Source organism: Bubalus bubalis, chromosome 15 (genome assembly GCF_019923935.1).
Source record: "Bubalus bubalis isolate 160015118507 breed Murrah chromosome 15, NDDB_SH_1, whole genome shotgun sequence".
In the NCBI taxonomy this organism is placed as follows: domain Eukaryota; kingdom Metazoa; phylum Chordata; class Mammalia; order Artiodactyla; family Bovidae; genus Bubalus; species Bubalus bubalis.
The window spans coordinates 78,842,607-78,867,786 of record NC_059171.1 but is presented as its reverse complement, the minus strand read 5'-3'; the positions used below and the strand labels follow the sequence as shown (position 1 = coordinate 78,867,786).

Below are 25,180 nucleotides of genomic sequence, written 5' to 3'. Positions count from 1 at the left end.
AAAAAGGGAAGTGCTTGAAAGATATCAGAGGGATGATGGGATGTGTCGTAAGTTTCAGAAAGATGCCTCTGACTTCTGAACGTGAATAGACCAGAGAGGAGTCACAAGGATAGAGAGATTGTAAAGGTGGAGGCAGAGAGATTGTAGAATTGAAGGTGATTGCAAGTGAGGAGTTGGATGCTAGTGTGACTGAAGGTGTCGTGAGTTAGGAATGGTAGGAAATAGCCACGTAGATAGCGGAGAAGGCAATGGCACCCCACTCCAGTACTCTTGCCTGGAAAATCCCATGGACGGAGGAGCCTGGTAGGCTGCAGTCCGTGGGGTCGCTAAGAGTCGGACACGACTGAGCAACTTCACTTTCACTTTCATGCATTGGAGAAGGAAATGGCAACCCACTCCAGTGTTCTTGCTTGGAGAATCCCAGGGATGGGGGAGTTTGGTGGGCTGCCGTCTATGGGGTCGCACAGAGTCGGACAGGACTGACGTGACTTAGCAGCAGCAGCAGATCAGATAGAGTCTTGTAAAGCATGGAATTCTTTCCAGAAGAGTTGGGAGGCCCCACTTAAATTTTGCAAGGAATATTCAGGTGGCCATATGTGAACAGGCCATAGAGGAGTGAGAATGGAAGAGTGCAGGTAAGAAGCTGTTACAGGGATGGAGAGAGGTGGTGGAAATAGTAGATTTGGGGGACCTAATTTGAAGATAGAGCCAACAGGTAATCTCTGGAAATTCAATTAACTATCAAGAAGAAAAAAGATTTTATTCAAGCCAGAGGATTATAAGGGAGAAGCAGATTCTCAGAAAGCTCTGAGAGCCCTTAATACCTATTAGAAGTCAAAGGCATAGTAGGTACATTTTCAAGACAGAGAATTGTACATCAAAATGACATACTGATGTTTTACAGAGTTCACCAAGGATACACAACCCAGGTAAGCATGTGCAAAGCAAGTCACATGACCCCCTAAAGAGCTGAGAAAGCACAGTGTTCTTAGAAGAAGTTCAATTCTAGCGTCAAAAGAAAGGAAAAAAAAAAGTTGATCTTCACAGTTGAGCAGGCACTCCTGCCTTTGAGGAGCTGTGGTGAATATGTAATGCAGGTGCACACTGCACATCAGGGAGAGAAGGAGGAGGCCCAACAGAATTTAAAATTTAATTGTTTCCTTTTCTTGCCATAAAATGCAAATTTTACTTCATCGTCTTGCTAAGTGAAAGGATGGTGGTGAAAGGATTGCGTTAAAGGATGGTGGTGCTGTTTACTGATCTGGGGAAGCCTGCAGGAGGAGCAAATTTGGCAGGGGTGTGGTTTAGAGCAAATTAAGTCTTAATTTCGTTGAAACACTAGTGGCAGTGTTGACTGGCCGGTTGGCTATTCCAGCCCGGAGTTCAGGCTGGAACAGTGAAATACAGACCACCATTGTCCAGGTGGTAATTAAAACCAAGGACCTGAATGAATGTATCTGGGAGGAGAGTGTAGATAGAGTACAAAGATCTGAGGACCATAACCTGGGTTACCCCAACATTTTGAGATGAAAAAAAGATTAAGCAAAGGAAACTTGAAAGTGGCCATTGAGCAAAAGAAAAACCAACAGATTATGTATCCGTAAAGCCAAATGAAAAATACTGTTTCAACGGGATTGAATACTGCTGGGAGGTGGAATAAGACTTGTCTTTCCACTCACAACAAAGGACTCTCTCCAAATCACTGTTTCCTCATTTGCCAAGATGAGACAGGAGAAGCGTACCCATCTTGGGTTAAAAGGTGTGAACATGCCTGGTGCATAAAGATCAAAGCCATCCTCCCATCCATCCAGCACTACCTCCCTCTCAGGTCAGCCGTGAGCGTCAAAGGAGCTGAGAAGGAGGAAGTGCTTTACCAACCGTGCAGCACTCTGCAGAAGCCTAAACCACTGTGTGAATTTTTCCGTGTTCCTGCTACAAGGTCCTTTCACCCCAAATCAAATTTGATTCCAAAATTCACATGAAAGGGGTCCGGAAGATTAAAAGTATACCTTGTTTAACCTTTTTGATTCAATTCTGCCTATCACTTAGGCAATGATTGCAAAACATAAAATGTGTACTTGCAGAGCGTGTTTCTGCAAATTTTCATAGGCTCTGAAAACCACTGCCCTTCAGTCTTAATGAGAGGAGCTGAAGCCAGAAAACACAGATGCCCCAGATTACTGATGTCTGCAGTGCCGGAAGTCTTCACATCTCCCTTCAGCCATGATGACCTGGCCGCCTTAGCACCTACTGTGTGCTTTGTCTCTAGAAGGAGAAAGCCGAGAACACAAGGACAGTGTCGTCTTCACCACTGTGACCTCAGGTCTTGGGCAAGAGCCCCCAGTGCATGGCAGGCCCTTCTAGGCACAGAGGAAAGCTACAGGCAGTGAGCAAGACGGCTCTAGTCCCTGTTCTCACAGGGCATAGTTTCAAGCCAAGGAACATAACAAAAGTAACATCCCCTGTGGTAAATGCTATGAGAGTGATGGCATGGTGTGTCTGAGAAATGAAACTTAAGGTCAGATTTTTATGTTTATTTGTTTGGCTGCTCCCCATCCTAACTGGGGCTCTAGTTCCCAAACAAGGGATCCAACTCAGGGCCCCTGCTTTGGGTGGGCGGAGCCTGAGCCTCTGAACCACCAGCAGAGTCCCTAAGGTCAGATCTGGAGGCAGGAATGGAGCACTCTGACATGATAGCCTGTGGGAAAACACCTGAGCCGGAAGTCGCCTTGGCAGATTTGAGGAACAAAAAGGCCAGTGTGGCTGGAGCTTAGCAAGTGAGGCAGAGAGTGCAGGAGACATGGTGAGCCAGGCAGGTGGCACCCACTCCAGTGGGCAGATGAGAAGCTGGGCTTGCTTTCTGAGAGTAGTGGAGAGCCTGAAGAGTCCTGAAGCTAGGGAGCAGACCCACCTTAAAAGCTCATCCTGATTGCCGAGGGGTGACTGACTGGCACCAAGCCCTGTGCCAAGCAGAGGCGGAGGTGCTGTTTCAGTCTGCAGGATTCAGCTCCAAGCCAAAGGAAAGCCTTCCCTCTGCAAAAAGGCTACCCACGAGGGTCCTTGGTCCACACAGGAAGCAGACAGTCATCATTTTTAAGTTTTGTTTCTCTAGCAGGTTATTGTTTGTTTGTTAATCAGGTTTCAAGGAGAAAGAGGATTTCGGCATATTTGAGAGCAGGATGGGTTAAGTTTAGGAAGGAGGGTGGCAAGCATCTGGAGGGTGAAGACAGCCAGAATAATTCAAGAAGAAAAGGAGGATGAGAAGCTCAGGTTGTGGAATTGGCAGGACACGTTGCTGTATTTGGCCATTTTGAGAAGTAAGGAGTGGGGCAAAGACAGAGATCTGCAGAAAGAGGGAATGTGCCCAGCATTTGTAAAAAAGGAAACAAGCTTGGAACCTAAGAGAGTGGGAGAAGGAAAGGACCTGTGATCCTCTGAATTTCCTGTACGAGAAGCAGCACATGAGTTAGCAGGTCATTCTGTCGTCGGTGCTCTCGTTCACCCATGTATCCTCACAGCCTCTCAGCTGTGCCCGCTGCTTCTGCTGCCTCCCCACTGCACCTGCACCTGTACCCTGGACGCTAGGTAACTACGCTTCCCAGAACCCCCCACCAGCTGGCTTCTGGGAGACCCAGGTGAGAGGGTGCAGCACGGATGGAGGAGGAAGCATCGTTTATGGTTGTGTGAAGGTGTTGGCAGCAGGCGGGGATTTGGGGTGGGCCGTGGTTACAGGGAGTCACCTGCACTGCGCACAGTGGGGTGGGGTTCCACTCTGTGGCAGCATCTCAGGCAGTCTATGGGGGAGTGTGGGCCCGGCCCCCAGCCAGGGGCAGCAGCAGCTTCCTCATCTCCAAGCTTCTTCTCAGCGGCAGCCCCCTCATGCTCCAGCATATGCCCTTCCACACCCTCAAAGTCATTTCTCGGCTTTAAATCCTTCTCTGTCTGAAATATCTGAAGACATTTCTGCTTTCCTGATTGAACATTGAGACATACATAGTTGGTACGGGAAACAGACCCACAGAAATGGGGATCTGGAGCTGATGATATGATTGTGCTAGAGCAGAGATGACCTCCCTGGCAGCAGGCACTGGCCAAACAGTCACTTAGGCTGTCACCTGCCACTACCCCAAGGCAGTGGAGCCTTGTGAGATGCGCTTTTCCTGAGATGGGGGGATTTCAGAAAGAAAGTTGGAAGCTCTGACTGTGAACTCTCAGAACAAGCCCTCAGCCTTTCCTGATCTTTTGTAGCCTCAGGGCTGATGGGGCTAAAGGTCAGACCTGCCTATAGTCTTACCTGAGACATAATTACCACAGAAGTTGAAGTCATAAGTTCACCTGGGCTTTTCTGTGAAGTTAGGCTGTTTATTGGGAAGAGTGGGGTCCTGAGGCTTAGAAAAGGACAGTAGGGAGGATACTAGCAAAGCTTTAACCACCCCCACCCCTCTGAGCCTCTCTCAGAGCAAACAGCCCCCTGCCTGCCTGAGCTCACTCCCCCCTCACCCCCGAAGTCCTCTTAATGAGCTCACTGTGCTTACCTGGAGCAGGGATGCTGAGCCTTCTCAGGACACGCCTCTCATTAACAACAGTCCATAATTGGAGTCAGATCCCAGCATGCCCCAGGATGCATCAGCAAAGGCCAGAGATGTTGACACAATGAAAGAATTGCAGCATACTCACTGCTTTTATCATTGGAAACTTGAGGAGTGTGTGGGGAATGGATTCTAATGACATCAGTCCAGGTGGACAGAGCTTAATGTAATAGCTTAATTTAACAGCTTTGGCTGTTAAATCAATGTAATTTGATTGATCAGTTACATCAATGTAACTGATTTACCAGAGAGTCTGGATTCAGAAGGGATTGACAAACCACTTCAGTCTTCTTGCCTTGAGAACCCCATGAACAGTATGAAAGGGCAGAAAATTATGACACTGAAAGATGAACTCCCCAGGTCGCTGCTGCTGCTGCTACTGCTGCTAAGTCGCTTCAGTCATGTCCGACTCTTTGCGACCCCATAGATGGCAGCCCACCAGGCTCCGCCGTCCCTGGGATTCTCCAGGCAAGAACACTGGAGTGGGTTGCCATTTCCTTCTCCAATGCATGAAAGTGAAAGTGAAGTCGTTCAGTCGTGTCCGACTCGTAGCGACCCCGTGGACTGCAACCCACCAGGCTCCTCCGTCCATGGGATTTTCCAGGCAAGGTGCCCAATATGCTACTGGAGAAGAGTGGAGAAATAACTCCAGAGAGAATGAAGAGACAGACCCGAAGCAAAAACAACCCCCAGTTGTGGAAGTGACTGGTGGTGGAAGTAAAGTCTGATGCTGTAAAGAGCAATACTGCATAGGAACCTGGAATGTTAGGTCCATGAATCAAGGTAAATTGAAAGTGGTCCAAGAGATGGAGATGGCAAGAGTGACCATCAGCATTTCAGGAATCAGTGAACTAAAATGGACCGAAATGGTGAATTTAATTCAGATGACCATTATAATCTACTACTGTGGGCAAGAATTCTTTGGAACAAATGAAGTAACCCTTTTAGTCAATAAGAGTCCAAAATGCAGTACTTGGGTGCAGTCTCAAAAATGACACAATGATCTCTGCTTCCAAGGCAAACCATTCAATATCACAGTAATTCAAGTCTATGCCCCAATCACTAATGCCAAAGAAGCTAAAGTTGAATGTTCTGTATGACTTACAAGGCCCTTCTAGAACTAACACCAAAAAAAGATGTTCTTTTCATCATAGGGGAGTGGAGAATGTAAAAGTAGGAAGTCAAGATATACCTAGAGTAACAGGCAAATTTTGCCTTAGAGTACAAAATTAAGCAGGGCAAAGGCTAACAGAGTTTTGCCAAGAGAATGCACTGGTCATGGCAAACACCCTCTTCCAACAACACAAGAGACGACTCTATGCATGGACATCACCAGATGGTCAATACCGAAATCAGATTGATAATATTCTTTGCAGCTGAAGATGGAGAAGCTCTATACAGTCAGCAAAAACAAGACTGGGAGCTGACTATGGCTCAGATCATGAACTCCTTATTGCCAAATTCAGTCCTGAAGAAAGTAGGGAAAACCACTAGATCATTCAGGTATGACCTAAATCAAATCCCTTACAATTGTACAGTGGAAGTGATAAACAGATACAAAGGATTAGATCTGATAGAGTGCCTGAAGAACTATGGACAGAGGTTTGTGACATTGTACAGGAGGCAGTGATCAAGACCATTCCCAAGTAAAAGAAATGCAAAAAGGCAAAATGGTTGTCTGAGGAGGCCTTACAAATAGCTGAGAATAGAAGAGAAACTAAAGGCAAAGGAGAAAAGGAAACATGTACCCGTCTGAATGCAGAGTTCCAAAGAATAGAAAGGAGAGATAAGAAAGCCTTCCTCAGTGATCAATGCAAAAAAATAGAGAAAAACAACAGAATGGGAAAGACTAGAGATCTCTTCAAGAAAAAGAGTTACCAAGGGAACACTTCATGCAAAGATGGGCACAATAAAGGACAGAAATGGCATGGACCTAACAGAAGGAGAAGATTATTAAGAAGAGGTGGCAAGAATACACAGAAGAACTGTACAAAAAAGATCTTCATGACCCAGATAACCACAATGGTGTGATCACTGACCTAGAGCCAGACATCCTGGAGTGTGAAGTCAAGTGGGCCTTAGAAGCATCACTATGAACAAAGCTAGTGGAGGCGATGGAATTCCAGCTGAGCTATTTCACATTCTCAAAGATGATGCTGTGAAAGTGCTGCACTCAATATGCCACCAAATTTGGCAAACTCAGCAGTGGCCACAGGACTGGAAAAGATCAGTTTTCATTCCAATCCCAAAGAAAGGCAGTGCCAAAGAATGCTCAACTGCACAATTGCACTCACCTCACACACTAGCAAAGTAATGCTCAAACTTCTCCAAGCAAGGTTCCAACAGTAGGTGAACTGAGAACTTCCAGATGTTCAAGCTGAATTTAGAAAAGGCAGAGGAACCAGAGATCAAATTGCCAACATCCGTTGGATCATTGAAAAAGCAAAAGAGTTCCAAGAAAACATCTTCTGCTTTATTGACTATGCCAAAGTCTTTGACTGTGTGGATCACAACAAACTGTGGAAAATTCTTCAAGAGATGGGAATACCAGACCACCTGACCTGCCTTCTGAAAATCTGTATGCAGGTCAAGAAGCAACAGTAAGAACTGGAAATAGAAAAATGGACTGATTCCAAATCGGGAAAGGAGTATGTCAAGGCTCTATATTGTCACCCTGCTTATTTAACTTATATGCAGAGTACATCATGTGAGATGCTGGACTGGATGAAGCTCGAGATGGAATCAAAATATCAGTAACCTCAGATATGCAGATGACACCACCCTTATGGCAGAAAGCGAAGAGGAACTGAAGAGTCTCTTGATGAAAGTGAAAGAGGAGAGTGGCTTAGAACTCAACATTCAAAAAAACAAAGATTATGGCATCTGGTCCCATCACTTCATGGCAAATAGATAGGAAAACAATGGAAACAGTGACAGACTTTATTTTCTTGGCTCCAAAATCACTGCAGATGGTGACTGCAGCCATGAAATTAAAAGACACCTGCTCCTTGGAAGAAAAGCTATGACCAACGTAGACAGCATATTAAAAAGCAGAGACGTTATTTTGCTGACAAAGATCTGTCTAGTCAAAGCTGTGGTTTTTCCAAAGTCATGTATGGATGTGAGAGTTCACTTAGTTCAATTCAGTCGCTCACTGGTGTCTGACTCTGTGACCCCATGGGCTGCAGTATGCCAGGCTTCCCTTTCCATCACCAACTCCTGGAATTTACTCGAACTGCGAGAGATGGACCATCAAGAAAGCTGAGCACCGAAAAACTGATGCTTTTGAACTGGTGTTGGAGAAGACTCTTGAGAGTCCCTTGGACTGCAAAGAGATCAAACCAGTCATTCCTAAAGGGAATCAGTCCTGAATATTTATTGGAAGGACTGATGCTGAAGCTCCAATATTTTGGCCACCTGATGCGAAGAACTGACTCATTGGAAAAGACTCTGATACTGGGAAAGATTGAAGGCAGGAGTGTTGCCCTAAAGGTCCAGGAGCAAGCGATGAGAATGAAAACAGAACACAAAATCGGGTGCAATGGGTCAGGGGACCTGCAGCCTCTATTGGACTGAGGTGCAGAGTCCACTCTGAGTCCAGCTTTTATTCCTGATTGCAGACTACAAAACTTTCTTTGATCTATCTTTCCCAAGACACTACATCGACATAGTCCAGATCTCCTTGTTTTTACCCCAGGCTGTTCCCTTCTAGTCTTGGGAACAATCAGCAAGTGCGTAGGCAGTGTTCATACCTAATGCCAACCCGATGTTCCAAGGTCCATACTTTCATGATCTCAGTCATACTCCCTTCTAGGTCTGGCCTTGAGGTTTGTAACAAGTCTATTAGTCTAAGAAAAATATGAAAAATAACCATCAAATCGTGCTGTTTTTCCAGGTGCTATTTCTATGAAATTTCTCAAGGCTGTGAAAGTACATTATTAGAAATTCCCACTACACAGGAGGAGAAGGGGATGACAGAGGAAGAGATGGTTGGATGGCATCACTGACTCAATGGACATGCATTTGAGTAAGCTCCAGGAGTTGGTGAAGGACAGGGAAGCCTGGCGTGCTGCAGTCCATGGGTTCGCAAAGAGTTGGACATGACTGGATGACTGAACTGAACTGGATTCAGTGTGTGTTCACTCCAACAGCTGGGAGGGGCTTGATCACTTTGCTTAGCTAAGCTGGAGGCTCTCTGACCTTAAAAGACTACTTGAACCTCATCTGAGTGTACTTTTTTGACCCCTTCACCAGATAACCCCACAGATCTAGGGCAGGGTGTCTGGGGGCAGATCCCAGGAAGAGAATCCTAGCACAGACACTAAGGGGCAAGGAGCAAAGATACAACTGCTGAAAATAACTATTCTCCATTTGAACAACAGCTCCAGATCTGCTGCTGGACACTGGTAGAGACCAAATACCAGACCCCACAAGAGTATGTGAGCTGAGCTGCGTGCCTCACTACATTGTCCAGGGGAGGTTGATGTGGACGATGATGCCAGCCTTGAGCACATCTCTGGAGCACAAGGAAGTCACATGAACGTGTGGCTGAGACTCTAGGACACCTCCTCTGCCCCCCAAGCCCCCCACTCCCCACAGCGACGGCCTTAGGAGATTCTCTGTGGGCAGAAGAGTGCCAACCTAGGACCCAGGTAATAGATTGCTTTGTAAACGTGCTGGCACCAGGCACACTGGGAATGCTACGCCAAGCAGCTTCACCCAGTGTGCCTGAAAGGTAGAGGTGAAGGGGCTCCCCTAGAAGGCCACCTGCCTGGGCAGAGAGAAACCAAAGGTCAGGATCCACACCAGTTCAGGGGCAGCAGCTAACAGATTGACTGGTGCTCTGGGAGCTTGGAAAGAACAAGATTGGAGACTTACAGACAAAAGGGCCTGGGGAAGGGGTTTGTGGGTGAACTTGCCAGAATGAGGAGAGGTGAAGGTAAGTGTACCCTGTATGCATGCCCACCTAAGGGCCCCTACATGGGAGGCCTCTGGTAAACAAGCGGCAGGGTACCTCACTTGTGCACGTCAGATGTTCCCTGTCTGCAGCCACTCTGGCATTGCCCAGTGCTTGCTCCGTTGAGCTTACATATAGTGGCCATGGCCCCATCTGGAACTGATGAAGGAAGGATATCATTATGGACCTTCCATCTTTCTGCTCTGTCATTCTTGGAATGTTGGTTTTAGTCTTCATGTTCATTGCCTCATGGTTCCAAAAGGGCTGCTGCTGTTCCAGACTTCACTGCATTAGACAGGAATAAGGGGAAAGGGCCACAAGCAAAAGGCTTTTTCTTCATTAGGTCTCAAGCCTTTGTCTTTTTCCAAAGGAAGAGAAGATCTCCTTAGGGGTCTTCTTCTTCCATCTATTTGTCAGAATTGATTCACCCTGAGACCAATTACTGTCTGAAGAGAAGGAGGCTGCTAGGATTGCTTTATACCAATTAAGATTTAACCCCTAGGGCTATCTTCCTGTGATCAAAGGATATCTGATCCCCATTGACAAAAATTGAGGGACATGGGAGGTGAGGTTTGAGGCGAAGAATGATTGTAGATTAGAGAACAACCAGTATCTGCCAAAGTTGGCAACATTTAAAATTCTGGAGATTTCACTTGTACATCTATCTCGAAGAGTGGGAAGGTCAGGGGACATGACCCCACATTGCTTCATGGCAGAGTTGGTGGCTGTCATTAGATGAGTCACATGCTCTTGGGTTTGCCACAGTTCCCACCACTCTCTATCACTCACCTGTCTGCTTTATCATCTCCGCTGCCTGCTTGACTCCGGGGAGCATTTGCCTTTGTGATCCCAGACTTAGGACACTGTTTTAGAGCCATCTGTTTGTGCATATGTTTCTCCCACTGGACTGGCACAGTGTTTGGCTTGTAAGATGTAAATAAGGTGGAAAAGAAAGAACCCCTTCCTAATAAGCCAAGCTATCACATTGCGTGAGAGAAGTGGTAAAGGCTTTCCCATCACAAGGACCTCAATTACTAAATTACTAGCTCCCCCAGTCTGCCTGTCATGTTCCTCCCCTGTAAGCTAAGGGTGATCACACCTGCTCCCCGAGCATCACTGAGATGCTTGTCTGATATACAGAGAAGCTTGTGTAATATAAACCTTATATGCATAAAAAGCCCCAGGCAAAAAACCCAAACAAACAAACAAATAAGTTCCCTGTGCCTTCTCCAAGAAGGAGGAAAACTGAAGTTGAAATAAATTTGGAATGGGATTAGGCAGGAAGATTTTTTTAAAGCTGAAACTACATTTTATTTTGCTTTGCATGGCTGAAAGTGCTTAATAAATATTGAATAAAGATAATAATGATCACTTAGCTCAATAGAATATAATTATACAAATTGTAAAAATATAATTATGCCAGGCTGTCATTACAGATAATGGCCTGAATACAGGGCTAATGTGGGCAAACCAGAGCCCACCATGGTGACGGTTGCCAGCAGGCAGGCAGCTTGCAGGGCTGCTCCAGAGATTCCTGTGGGGAGCGGAGGGGAGGGGGCTGGTGTCTGGTGGCGGGGGGTGGGGGGCAGTCTGGGCCCAGAGGAGAGGCTGGCAGTCCAGCGTAGAGTAGTGGGAAGTCATCAGAGAGTTTCCAGCAGGAAAGTGACAAGAGCTGACATATACTTTTCTGGGGGTAAAATTTTTATTATGGCAAAATATAAAATTTACCTCTTGAACCTTTTCAGGTGTGCAGTTCAGTAGCATTCAGTGCATGCACCCTGTTGTGTAGCCGTCATCGCCATCCATTTTCAGGGCCTTTTCATCTTCCTGAAAAAAACTCTGTCCCCATCAAACACCCACTCGCCACCCCGTCTCCCTTCAGCCCCTACCCCCACCATGCTACTTTCTGTCTCTATGATCAAGCCTACACAAGGTCCCTTATATAACTGGAATAACACAGCATTTGTCCTGTTGAGACTGGCTTAGTTCACTGAGCATAATGACTTCAAGGTTATTCTCAAAGTCAGAACTTCCTTCCTTTTTAAGACAGTAATATTCCATTGCATGGATGGAATTTGGTTTATCTGTCCAAGGGTGCCTGGGTGGATTTCACCTTTTGACTGTTGTAAATAATGCTGCTATGAGCATGGGTGTTCAAATATCAGTTCCAGTCTCTGCTTTTAACTCTTGAGTACCCAGAAGTGAAGTTGCTGGCTGTTGTTGTTTAGTCACTAAGTCATGTCTGACTTTTCGTGACCCTGTGGACTGCAGCACACCAGGCTTCCCTGTCCTTCACTGTCTCCTGGAGTTGCTCAAATTCATGTCCATTGAGCCACTGATGCTGTCTAACCATCTCATCCTCTGCTGCCCACTTCTCCTTTTGTCTTCAATCTTTGCTAGCATTAGGGTCTTTTCCAATGAGTCGGCTCTTGGCAATGAGTGGCAAAAGTATTGGAGCTTCGGCTTTAGCATCAGATGTGGGTGGGGAAGAGAAAAGGAATCAAGAATGATTCCTTGGTTGTGGATTAGAGCAAATGGTGGTGCCTGTTTCTGGGATGGAAAGAATGGAGAAGGGACAGGTTTGGAGGCAGGAATGTCCAGAGTTCCCTTGAGAGCACAGATACCTGGGAGACAGCCAGCAGGAAAGAATGGCAGCCACACCGTGGACACCCAGGCTTGGGGCCCAGGGGAGACTGCAGGGCTTGGAGGAGGAATGAGTCTCAGGACTGGGTGGGTGACCTGTGGAGCCTGGAGACTGGCTGGGCAGTGAAGGAAAGAGAGTAGCTAGAGAAGAGAGGTCCAGGGAGTCAGCCCACCTGGTTTTTCCACGCTTGGGGCCTGGAGGAGGAGGAGCTAGCAAAGGTGGCTGTAAGCTCCTGGGGAGATTATGCCCAAGCATGGAAATCTCAGCAAACCCAGGGGCTGGGGTGCACACAGAGCTGGTGCCCTGCGGCTGCAGGAGGAGCCGGGGCCGCAGGGGAGCATCCTCCTTAGCCTTGGGAAGCCCCAGCCCCCCATGAAGCCCACTTCTGGCCCACCGCTCTCCACAGCACCCTGATATGTCCCTTCTTCCTTCCCTTCTTCCCCCTTGAAGGGTTTCCTAACTGCCTCGCCTGTGTGCCCGTCCCTTCTGGGTCACCCCATGTGGGGTGTCCCTGTCCAAGGAGCTAGAGCTGGCAGAGCCCTTGCAGACTGCCAGCATGTGTTTTTTTAATATAAATAATCTTTATTTATTTACTTTTCCGTTTATTTTTGGCCGTGCTGGGTCTTCGCTGTGGTGCCTTTTCTGTAATTGCGGCAAGCAGGGGTTACTGTCTATTGCAGTGCACGGGCTTCTCATTGCTGTGGCTTCTCTTGTTGCTGAGCTCAGGCTCTAGGGCCTTTGGGTCCAGTAGTTGCAGCTCCCAGGCTCTCAAGCACAGGCTTAATAGTTGTGGCTCATGGGCCTCGTAGCTCCACGGCATGTGGGATCTTCCCAGACCAGGGATTGAACCCATGTCTCCTGCATTGGCAGGTGGATTCTTTACCACTGAGCCGCCAGGGAAGCCCCCTGTCAGTGTGTTTAATTCATCTCTGTTTTCCCAGCGCCCAGTATGGAGCCTGGAATGTGGATCTCTAGACAGACAGAAGAAGGGGTAATTTTAAGATTGTGTTTTTCATTACTGTTCTAAGTTCTGTACCCTGATCCTGTACAATATGTGTGCTTATTAAGAATAACAAAAGATTTTAAAACACCCAGAGAAGTGGAAGTGGAATAAACATTGGCTTAGAATTGATAACAAAATGGCAAAAGCAAAGTGCCTTCACACATGCATTCGATAGGGTGGAGGGGTGCCCTTGGTGAGCAGCACTGGGCCAGGGGTCGAGGATGCCGCTCTGCACAGAGAGGCACGGCTGTGGTCTCCAGTGTTGGAAAGAGTGTACAGTCATTGCCCCCGCCCCGCCTCCCGCTGCTGCTGATGAGTTGCATGGTACAGACTCTTTGGAGAACAGGTTGGCAGTCCTTAAAAAGTTATTACACGTGACCCAGCAGTTCCAGTCCCAATATTTACCCAAAGAAATGAATGCTTATGTCCACACAGATGATTGTCCCTGAATGTCCGTATCAGCTTTACTCATAATGACTAAAGATGGAAACAACCCAAATGTCCACGAACAGATGGAGCGTAACAAATGGTGGCACGTCCATGCAAGGGACTCAGCAACAAACAAAGAACCGCTAAGACACGCAGCAACCTGGACGAGTCTCGAAAGCATTATGCGAAAGAAAAGAAGCCAGACGCAGAAGGGGACATGCTGCATGCCTCCACCTATCTGAGATTCCAGGCCAGGCAAAGTGAATTTACGCTGACAGAAAACAGACCCTCAGTGGCCTGCCAGGGTGTGGACGGGGCTGACCGCAGGAGGCACGGTGGAAAGGAACTGTAATTTGATTGTGATGGTTGGTTACAAGGGTGTATGTTTGCCAAAATTCATTAAACTGCACACTTAAAATGGATGCCTTTTATCATATGAAATTATATCTTGATGAAGTTGGTTTTTTAAAAAAGGAAAGACTCTTATGGAGCCAGTGTGGGCAGAAGATGTAATTCAAGCAACGGCAGCTATGCACACAGTCAGGAACTGTGGTCAGGGTCCTGAGAAAAGTGCACCCCACAGAGGGAGCCCCAAAAAGCAAGAGGCCGAGACACCACACTTGGGGGAGGCAAAGTGAGTTTCGCAGTAGGGATGACTCTGACCCGGAACTCAGCATCCTTCCTTTTTTTTGGCCACGTGTCACGCCGTACTGGATCTTAGCGCCTGACCTGGGATTGAAACTGTGCCCCCTGCAGTGGCAGCGCCGACTGGCCCGCCAGCAAGTCCCACTCAGCATCCTTCTGGTCATCATCACAGGCCATCTTTTTCTTTCTCAAAAGCAACACTTCCTGAGTTTAGAGGAAAATGAGAGGAAGACCCACCACGCTACCTCACACAGATCTTGGCCGCTGCCCCTCCAGACCTTCTGCCTGGAGCTGGGCCTTGAGGCAGAACGGGAAGGAGTTCCCCAGCTGCCTAGAGAGGGAAAGGCAAGCTGGGCAGAAGGAACAGCCTATGTGAAGCCGGGGTGCGAAGTATACTCCAGGCAGAAGCTCCACTAGAAGCCATGCTCCCGAGGCTGCCTGGGCTAAGGCCCACATTGGAGAGGACAGGTCAGGCTCTCAGCTTCGGTTGGGGCTGTAAAGAGGGAGTGGCCAGGACCCAAATTCCTGATGGTGGGAGGTGGGGAGGGGATGGAAAGGGGTTTAGGGTCTCGCTTTGATGTGGAAATCTTACCATCATCCCCATGGGTCCATGCCCTCCCTCAGGCATACAGAATTTACCTCTTGATTCACAAACCACAAAACTCTTCATTCCACCATCAGCAATTAGGCTTAGAAATAATTGGGGGAATCATGTCCCCCGGGGCACTCATGTGTTGCCCACATGGCCTGATTCCTCTCCAGACGGGCCTGCTGTCTCTGGGTCACTAACACCCCTATTGTCTCTCTCCTTTTTGTGTCTCTCATCAGAACCCAGCACTTTCCTGGGTCTGGGTTATGGGCACGCTGGAAACAGCGTGGCTAGTTTTGTGGGTGGGCCCTAGGTGGGCCAGAAGGAGACAGCTGGGGATCTGTCCTGCTGAGAGCGCGTGTGAGGTCGGGGGGTTTCTCCTTCAGTGAGGGTTGTATGGAGCTTTCAGTCACTCATAGATCAGCCTGCACTGTGAACCTTCTACCCCAGCTCCTGGGAACTGAACTCAGCCCAGCAGGAGGGATTTGCAAAGCTCTTGACCTCAGACCTAGAAACCTGCTCCAGGATCTGAATGCCTTTCAGTGCAGCGTCCTCAGGGGCCCTAGCCCTTCCTGACCCCACCAGTGGCCTCTGGGAGCACTTTTGAAAAAAAATTTTAATTAATTCATTTTTGGCCACACAGCTTATGTAATCTTAGTTCCCCGACCAGGGATTGAACCCAGGCCCCTGGCAGTGAAAGCCCAGAGTCTTAACCACTGGACTTCTAGGGAATTCTCTGGGAGTGCTTTTTGTCCTGCTACTCATTTGGGTGCTCATTTTATTATTCCCCAGGAAGGAGTTTTTTTGGAGAAGGAAATGGTAACCCACTCCAGTATTCTTGCCTGGAGAATTCCATGGACAGAGGAGCCTGGCAGGCTATATACAGTCCATGGGGTCCCAAAGAGTTGGACATGACTGAGTGACTATCACTCAGGGAGGGGTTTGCTGGTCTGTGAGGCAAGGGGCAGGTTGCTCTGGCTCTCTGCCCACTCCACCCCCCAGCCATAAAAGAACAGCCCCCATTGAAGCCTGGTATGAGGATCTAGAGAGTCAGCCCCAGTGCCTGGCACAGAGCAGGCGGTAGATAAATATCTTATATTTTGCCCTGTGATTAAGCAGCTGAGTGTTTGCATATGTCTTGGTTTGTATAGAAGGTCCTGGTTTACATCTTTTGAGTCAGAGTGGTAATTAACAACTCCACCTCTCACTCTCAAAAGTGTCCTAACTAGGCTGAAAAATGATATTGTTACCATAGCATGAGCCAACCACCTTGATCCTTTCTCATCTCAGAAGGAAAAGGAAGAGAGCTTGCTTTATGTCGTTGTATAGATTGGGAGTGAGCCAGCATCCCACAGAGAGGGGTTCCAGATAGGCAGATGGCTTTCAGGGCTGGGCTGGGGTGTTAGAGGACACATCAATCAAGTTTACATTCCTTATGAGGCAAGATGCTTAAGCCTTTAGGGTAATCCTTGCTTTTTTTCCTTTTTAAAGAAGTCTTTTGAACAATATATATATAAATATATATATTGTATACATTGTAACAATATATATACTATATATTTTGTATAATATATAGTATATATTGTAACAATATATATACATATATAGTATATATTGTAACAATATATATACATATATAGTATATATTGTAACTATATATAATGTATATATTGTAACTATATATATACAACAATATATATATTGTGTATATTGTTACAATATATATCCATATATATAATATATATAATATGTATACAATATATGTCCATATATATGTATATATGTATATACACACACATACACATATATGTACACATAACTATATATTGGGGTTTTTTTTGGTAAGAATATCTCTCTTGGGACTCCTGTGCCTTAGTTTCAAGCAACAAGCAAACATGCAGGGAAGTCCAGCTAACACGGTGAGCACACTCAGGAAAAGCCAGCCGGGGGCAGAGGCGGCACCGTGGCCCCCTAAGAGTTGGGAGGGCCATGTCAGCATCTCAGGCACCTGTGTCATCAGGTACCCATCTTCCCTTGGGGTCTGAAGGAGGCCTGAGCCCCAACACAGGGGATGTGAACGCCATGAGACGGCACAGAACTCCCTTCAGCCTAGAATCGTGTCGGCTCAGTGTGGTCACCCTGTGGGAGGTCCTGCTGATCAGAGGCTCTCAGGGTGGTTTTCAGAGGGTTTCATTAATAAGGATGATGAGATGAAGCAGTGGTTCCTTAATGAGCAAGGCTTCTGTAGAAAGGCTCTCAGACACACCTTAGGGGTTCAACTGCTCCGACTTACTGAATGGCTCTCTTGTGTTTGTATCTGAGGCCTCCAAGGGCCTTTGATCCAAGAACTCTGCCCCTGAAAATGTCTCTAAGGAAATCAGCTGAAATTTTGAAGGATCACTGTGCACAAAGATGTTCATAACCGTATGGTTTATGACAGTGAGAGTGGGACAGTTCAGCTGTCCAGTGATAGGTATTGGGTTAAGCACACTGTGGTGTAGCCTTGACAGCTTCAAGTACTGTCATGCCCTCCACTACCTCTTCCCATTAATCTGGCTGAATTTGTTTTTAGGTGGGGTATGGGGGAGAAAATGGAATTGTTAATGTCAGAAATAAAAACTTCATGTAAAGTCTTTGGAAATGAGGTGTACCCATAACTGGCAATAGCATGGGAAATGCTTTTGTTAAACAAGAGCAAGGCTCTGACATCATACACACGCAGTGATCATAACCAGGTTGGCTGGAAACTTGGGGCAGAAAAAGCTTTGGGGAAAAATTTTTCCATGATTACCCCCAAATTTCTGCGTGAGTTCAATATTATTGAATTGTTAGGTAGTTAGAATAGTAAAAAGGAGTCCAGAATGGCGGTGGCTAAAAGACAAGGAAGGGAAAAGCCCGTGAAAATAGAACAAAGGAGGGTCCAAGGACCCGAGTGAGGACCTCAGGTAAAGCAAACAGCTCTCCTGGCCAGCCCAGTTTGCATAGGGCAGGCCCAGGGGAGGAAAAACATAAAAAGAGGAGCCAAAATTGGGCCGGGGACCTCTTTTCTCTTCTCTCTTTTGGGTCGACATGCCCTCATGCCTCGAGGATGTATTTTCCTTTACTTTCTAAATGGAGCTGTAATACTGGTCTGTCCGAGGGCCGTAACACTGGTCTGTCTGAGGGCTGTAATGCTGGTCTGTCCGTCGCTTCAAATTTTTATTGCGACGGAACCGAGGAAAATTACAAACTCCCCCGATAGAATTAACTGGACATATTAAAATTCTTTACTGCTATATATCACAGAGAACTATATTCAACATCCTATGATAAACCACAGTAGAAAAGAATAGTAAAAATGTATATATATATATGACTGAATCGCTTCGCTGCACAGCAGTAATTAGCACAACATTGTAAACCAACTCTACTTCAATTTAAAAAAATAATAAAAATTAGCACATTTATAGTCATGTAATAGAAACTTCTAGTAATTTTGCATCATGGCTTTGAAAATGTCTTTAAAAGACAAATGAAATATGTTCAGTAAATGAAAAAAAAAGAATATGTCTTTAAATTAAAACACACATGAGACAAAGTTGTGTATGGTGGTGAAAATGGGACAAGGGGTTCGCAGGAGCCTTGTCGCCTTGTGAGGTCCTGAGGAGCAACAGCCCAGGATTTGCTAATTCAGTGACTTAAAAAACTACCTCCAGTAACGAGTGTCAACTCTTGTTATAGCTTCCCAGGTGGCTCAGTGGTAAAAAGTCCACCTGCTAATGTAGGAGGCTCAGGTTCAATCCCTGGGTTGGGAAGATCCCCCTAGAGAAGGAAGTGGCGACCCACTCCAATGTTCTTGCCTGGGAAATCCCATGGACAGAGGAACCTGGTGGGCTACAGTCCATAGGATCGAAAAAGAATCAGACACGACTGAGTGACTAAACAAAAACAGTATCATAAAGCAAACCAAGCAGTCGTGCTCTAGCGGTGAGGTTGCCAAGCCCTACTCCAGGGCCCTTCTGTGAAATGGTGACGTCCCTCGACCGCCATGTGGGACCCACTCGCTGACCCTGCAGCTGGCCGTGCCCCACCACATCCCTGGGCGTGTTCCTGAACCCTGTTGCCTCCTGTGTCCTCACCTGTAAAATGAGATTCACACGTCCCTAGTGGAGAGACAGCTGTGTAGCCTCTACCCCCCAGGTGCCCAGCTCTTACCTGTGCTGATGTGTCCCCTCCAGAAAGATGACCCTCTCTCTCTCACCAGCCCTGGGGTGAGAGAAGGCATGGACACCTTGCCTGGAATCACGTGACACAGAACAGGTGGGATTAGGATTCAAATTCAGGGCTCCCTGACTCGGAAGATGGTTCCTTCTGCTAGGTGAGTCTTCTTGTTCTTTCTTCGTCTTTTTTGGACTCACTCACAAGCTACAGTCTGTGTAAGTTGGCTCCTGGAACACCCCCTTCTCTTTTCTGAACTGCAGCCATAAGGCCCACACCTCCACTGAGGAAAGTTTAGAAATTAAAAAAGTTTTTCTATATCCCTCCACTATCCCAGCCCCATGATTTTCACTTGTGTAAATTCCCTCCCAAATGTTTACCACGTGCAATGTATTTTATGTGTTGCCTTCTTGCCCTTTGCCCAATTCAGCATCCTGCATGTTTGCTTGATGTTAAAGTATTTCTCTTGCTCCTTTTGGACTTCCTGGTGGCTCAGATGGTAAAGAATCTTCCTGCAATACAGGAGACCTGGGTTCAGTCCCTGGGTGGGGAAGATCCCCTGGAGAAGGGAATGGCTACCATTCCAGTACTCTTGCCTGGAGAATTCCCTGGATAGAGGAACCTGGCAGGCTAGAGTCCATGGGGTTGCAAAGAGTCGGACTCATCTGAGCACACACACACAGAAGTAGAGATCAGGGAAGAAACAGCTTTTAAAGCTGAAACTGTTTCTTTCAATCAACAATCATGTGAAAAATCCCAGGGCCACAGTGCCTGAGAACATTCTTCTTTGAGTTACTAAATTGATCCACCCAAGGCTGCCTTCAGAAACCATCTCCTCCCATCTTATGAAATGAACTACCTGCGTTTTAGTGAGAAACCCTTCAACATCGAGACAGAAGAACACAGGGTCCAGGCTTAGCTATGAATTTTCTGTGGAAATAACACTTTTTTTTTAGTGCTCTCTCTTAAATCTCTATTGAAGATATTGACTGAAGTAGATTTATTTCAGGAGTGGAAAAATAAGAGCACAAATTCACCCAGACCCAGGCTCTGGAGAGCTGCCGCCCAGCTGCTCCAGGAGGATGCAGGGCTGTCTGGGCATCAGGAGGTGCCTCTGGATAGAAGTGGATGTGTCTGCTGTATGTCTACTAGTTGTTCCTTACATGGTGTGATCGACTGAACTATGACCTCCAGAGAGACTGCTGCCCGATCCTGGGAACCTGTAAATACGTGAGCCTGTGTGGCAAAGGGGAACTCTCACTGCAGATTAAGTCAGGCTTGCTCATCAACTGATATTAACATAGGGAGATTATCTGATATTAACCATGTGCCCAATGTAATCACAAGGGTCTTTAAAGGCGGAAGGAGGACTCACGAGGCAGACCTCAGAGGGTTCAATTCAGTTCCACTCACTGTAGTCAAGCAGATATTGTGGTAAAGTGCGTCACATGAATTTTTTGGTTTCCCAGTGCATATAAAAATTATGTTTATGCTGTAAAAGCCTATTAAGTGTATAGTAGTATTATGTCAAAAAGGGTACATGTCTCAGTTTAGAAATGCTTTATTGCTAAAAAGTGCTAACTATCATCTGAGTCTTCAGCAAGTCATAATCCTTTTTGCTGGTGCAGCTCACTGACCATGGTACTGGCGGCTGAAGGTTGGGGTGCCTGTGACCATTTTTTCCAACAAGACAGCATAGAAGTTTGCTGCACTGATTGACTCTTCCTTTCACGAACAAGTTCTCTGTAGCAGGCAACGCTCCTTGAAGACTTTTACCCATAGCAGAGGTTCTTTCAAAACTGGAGCCAGTCCTCTCAAACTCATCCATTGATTTATCAACTAAGTCTATGTCATATTTTAAATTCTTTGTTGTCATTTCAATATCTCACTAAGTGTGCTGTCTTGTATGGGAGCAGTTCGTGGTGCCCCAAAACAGTTATGGTCGTAACGCCCAAGATCACTGATTGCAATCATAGTGAATATAATAATAATAATGAAAAAGCTCAAAATATCTGGGGAATTACCAAAATGGGACACAGAGATACAAAGTGATAAAATGCTGTTAGAAAAATGGTGCCAACAGGCTTGTTCTATGCAGGGTTGCCACAGACCTTCAATCTGTAAAAAAAGAAAAAAGAAAAAAGCAACATTTGCAAAGCATAATAAAGAGAAGCACACACACACAAAGAAGTGTGCCTGTCAAGATCATAGAGGCAAGCTGAATGGTGTTTGCCAGCTGTGATGACCTTGAGGGGTGGGATTGGGGGCAGCCTCAAGACGGTGGGGATATATATATATATAATTATGACTGATTCAACGGACATGAATTTGAGCAAACTCCTGGAGATAGTGAAGGACAGGGAAGCCTGGAGTACTGCAGTCCATGATGTCGCAAAGAGTCAGACAAGACTTAGTGACTGAACAACAGCAAATGATTGATTCACATTGTTGTATGGCGAAAACCAACATAACAGTGTAAAGCAATTATCCTGCAAAAAAAAAAAGAATGGTGTTTGCCAGGGTAGGAGGCATGGGAAGTTAGTGTTTAATGAGTATGGAGTTTCAGGGTTGCAAGATGAAAAGAGTTGGGAGCTGGATGGGGGCGATGGCTGTACAGCACTGAATACACCCAGTGCCTCTGAGCTGCACACTCAGAAATGGTTATATACTAAAAGCTACTGACCTGCACACTTTAAAATGGTGCATTTTATTTCTTTATTTGCTGTCCTCCACGGCATGTGGGATCTTAGTTTCTGACTAGGGGCTGAGCCCCCTTTAATGGAAGTATGGTGTCCCAACTACCTGATCACCAGGAAAGTCCCACTACATTTTATTTATGTGAATCATAGCTCAAAAATTTTTTTTTTCTTAAAAAAAAGGGGGTCTGAGACAACAATCCCTTTTTCCTGTCTCTGGGTTTGCTATATAAGGATGTGATGCCTGGTGTTGCTGCAGCCATCTTGCAACCACGAGGGACACCGGTCATGCAGACAGAAGCCAAGCACAAAAATGGGAGGCCCCTGAAATACTGACCTACACCCAACTTTTGTAATGTGATGTAGTGGAGGTCCTGACTGTCAAAGCCAGTTGTAGGCTCTTCTGTTCCTTATAGCAGAGAGGATCCCTCCCCAGAGTCCTGAGCACACCGTGCACCATCAGGGGCCTCTCCCACCTCACGAGCAAGTCTCACTGCCAGGGGCTGGGAGGAAGCAACGTGCTCTCCTTGTTTTGCTCCTGCTATGTCTCCTCTGCTCCTCTTCCATCCACACCTTCACCCACCTTGAAGACAACACTGCCTTCTTGGTTGGCCCATCTGGCCTCTATGAGGCTCTGTTAAGGCCCAGGAATAGAGCTAAGCATCCCTCTCCCCCTTCCTGGGAGCATGGCCTGGGCCTGATTTGTTAGGCCTCCTTGCAGAGACTAGCTCAGGCCCTGGCACTTAACTTGTCCCCAGGAATTGCTTATTAAGAGCCCTAGTCAACATGCGCGTGATGAGATGAACTCAACCTTGTCAGCAGGTGGGAGAAGTTTGAGCTGGAGCATCTACTCCTCAGGCCTTAAGGGATTTTATCCCTATACTGCCCCCCTGAGTTCACAAAAGCAGCAGGGCAGCTCAGACTCAGTGGAGCCTTGAGCCCAAGGTACGCAGCTGCTAGTGGGCAAACTGGGTTCAGACACAGCTCTTGCCGACTCTGAGCTCTGCAAAATGAAAGTGACAGTACCTGCTACGCCGCGCGCATTCGTCCCTGCACGCTGAGCTCTGCTGTCCCTCTTCTGCTCTCCCTACAGCACGATCAGGCTGTGGTGTCAACTCCATCATACAGACCAGGAAATGGGGTCCCAGGAGAGTCAAAGTCACCCAGCAGGTAGGTGGCAGCGCCCAGCACTAGAGGCTGGTTGGGGCTCCAGAACTGCTGCCGTCCCCACCTGAAGAGTCCTGGCTCATGACCTGGGACCTTCAGAGCCTGAGTGGGGGCTTGCCACCAGGCCGCATGACGGGGGTGGGTTGTTGGCCAATCCTACGCTCTGGCCTCGCCGAGGATTCTGGGGTGACTCGTGTTGACCTTACTGTTTGCTAACTGTAGGCTGACATGACATCTCTGGTCTTTGAAACCCGACAGACCTGGGCTCTGCCTCTAACCAGCTCTGGGGTGGGCCCTGGACACACTGCTTTGGGTCTCAGGGCGCAGCCTCCTGGACGTGAGGATGATGGGTACGTACAGGGTGCTGCGAGGGTCAGGAGTCAACAGGGACAGCCCCAGACCAGCTCCCTGATGGTGGCTGTCGTCTCGTCACCAAATCTCTTCCTCCCCTCAGGGCTGGTATCTGATTATTCCCTGTGCTGGGCTGGACAGTGTTCCCCAAAGATGCCCCAATTCCCCCAGAATCCACAAATATGCTATTTTACACAACAAAAGGGACTTTGCAGACATGATAAAGTTACAGGCCATAGGTTGGGGAGATTATCCAGGATTATCCAGATGGGCCCATTGTAATCATGCTGAGCCCTTAAAAGAGGAGGAGGAAGGCAGAGAGTGTCGGAGAATTAGGAGGACAGAAAAGAGGCAGAAGCTTGCAAGAGGGAGACTGAGCCAGGCACTGCTGGCTTTGCTGATGGAGGAAGCAGCCTCGGGCCCGGCCGACAGCCAGCAAGGAAACGAGGCCTCAGTCCTACCATCGCGAGGAGCTGGATTCTGCCAACAAGCCGAATGAGCCAGGAAAGTGGATTCTGCCTCGGAACCTACTGGACTTCCAACTACTGTGAACTGCGAGCTAATACATCCGTTCTGGTTTAAGCCTGTAAACGTGTGGTCATTTGTTATGGGAGCAGTAGAAAATGAGGCCCTCCCCCACCTCCTTTTCCACTGGGGATGAGGGTCGGCCCTCATCTTGGCCTTGAGTTGGTTCACAGCGTGGGGCTCCCACCCCTGCTGCCCTGGATCAGCGTGCATGCTCACTCCAGCTGGAAGACAGGCCAGCAGGACCATGGAGCCCTGCAGAGGCCAGGCTCCCTTGGCTTTGTGCCCAAAACAAAGCTCTAGATATGAGTGTACTTAAAAAAAAAAGTCAAGTGCTGACCCACTTTTTCATGACTGCTCTGGCTCAGACAGGTCCCTCTGAAAGGAAATTCACTTCCCGTACACACTGTTCCCAGGACTGACATCACCCACCTCAGCTGGGAGGAGCAGCAATACTTAGGAGAGCTCTCAGGGGCTGGTGTCCAACATCTGATAATGTAGCAAAGTCCTGCAAAAAGCTGTTGCTTTTTTTTTTTTAAACTGCGTCAGCCTGGCCATGGCAGGGCTGGGAGTTTGGCCTGAGTTAGAATCTCCAGCAAAGAGAAATGCATGTGGTGTTTGAGCCCCAGTGCTCCAGCCTTCCTGCACAAACCCCCTGGGAGACCACAGCTGTGGTCTGGCCTGGCTTCTGGCAGAGGTGACCACGCTTGCAGCCTGGCAGGGGGCTGCTTCAACAGTAGACAGCCTGCTCTGGGAGACTGAGCCTTCCCAGTGACCACACGTCTCTGAGCAGGTTCTGGGTTCTGTCCGGGGTGGCTCCACTGGTTCCCTGTCAGAGGCTGGCACTGGTGCTGGGATCCAGAGATGCACCAGGTAAGGTCAGGGAGAGGATGTGGACTTTGCAGTTGGCCAGCCCTCTGCTCACTACCTTGGGACCTGACAGTGAGCCTCAGGTGCCCCATCTGTAAAATGGGACTTATGTTAGTTTCTTAAGTTTAACAAATTACCACAAACTTGGTTGCTTAAACAACATGTTTTTTTCCTTAAAGTTCTGGAGGACAAAAGTCTGGAAATCGGAGTGTTGACAGGGCTACGGTTCTCCGGGAGGTTCTAAGGGAGAATCATTCCTTGCTTTTTCCTGCTTTTACAAGCGCCTGCATTCCTTGGCTCACAGCCCTTTCCTCCATCTTCAAGGCCAACAATATTGGGTCCTCTCTCTGACCTCTGTTTTCATCATCACACCTTCTGTGACTCTGACCCTCCTGGCTCCTTTTATAATGATTCTTGTGATTCCATCGGGCCCACGCTGTCTAGTCTCCATCACAAGATTCTTAATTGAAGGACATCTGCAGAGTCCCTTCGGCTGTATAAAGCCACCTGCTCAGGAA

The 25,180-nt window shown here is 47.4% G+C and overlaps 3 long non-coding RNA genes across 4 annotated transcripts; 2 read left to right on the top strand and 1 right to left on the bottom strand.

The window, feature by feature from the left end:
- Window positions 1-391: 391 nt before the first annotated feature.
- LOC112579072 lies at window positions 392-14,040 on the top strand. Of its 2 annotated transcripts, XR_006545113.2 has the most exons (4): window positions 392-929; window positions 8,485-8,616; window positions 8,972-9,241; window positions 13,629-14,040. It is a non-coding gene; the product is annotated as an uncharacterized LOC112579072 (long non-coding RNA). The 2 variants fall into 2 exon arrangements; XR_003103473.3 differs by having other exon boundaries at window positions 8,485-9,241.
- A 6,529-nt stretch (window positions 14,041-20,569) lies between these two features.
- On the bottom strand, window positions 20,570-22,427 carry LOC123329526. Its single transcript, XR_006545112.1, has 2 exons — window positions 22,087-22,427; window positions 20,570-21,171 (listed from the first exon to the last, which is right to left on the bottom strand). It is a non-coding gene; the product is annotated as an uncharacterized LOC123329526 (long non-coding RNA).
- Window positions 22,428-22,560: 133 nt separating this feature from the next.
- LOC123329525 lies at window positions 22,561-24,484 on the top strand. Its single transcript, XR_006545111.1, has 3 exons — window positions 22,561-22,694; window positions 22,843-22,919; window positions 23,175-24,484. It is a non-coding gene; the product is annotated as an uncharacterized LOC123329525 (long non-coding RNA).
- The last annotated feature ends 696 nt before the right edge of the window (window positions 24,485-25,180 follow it).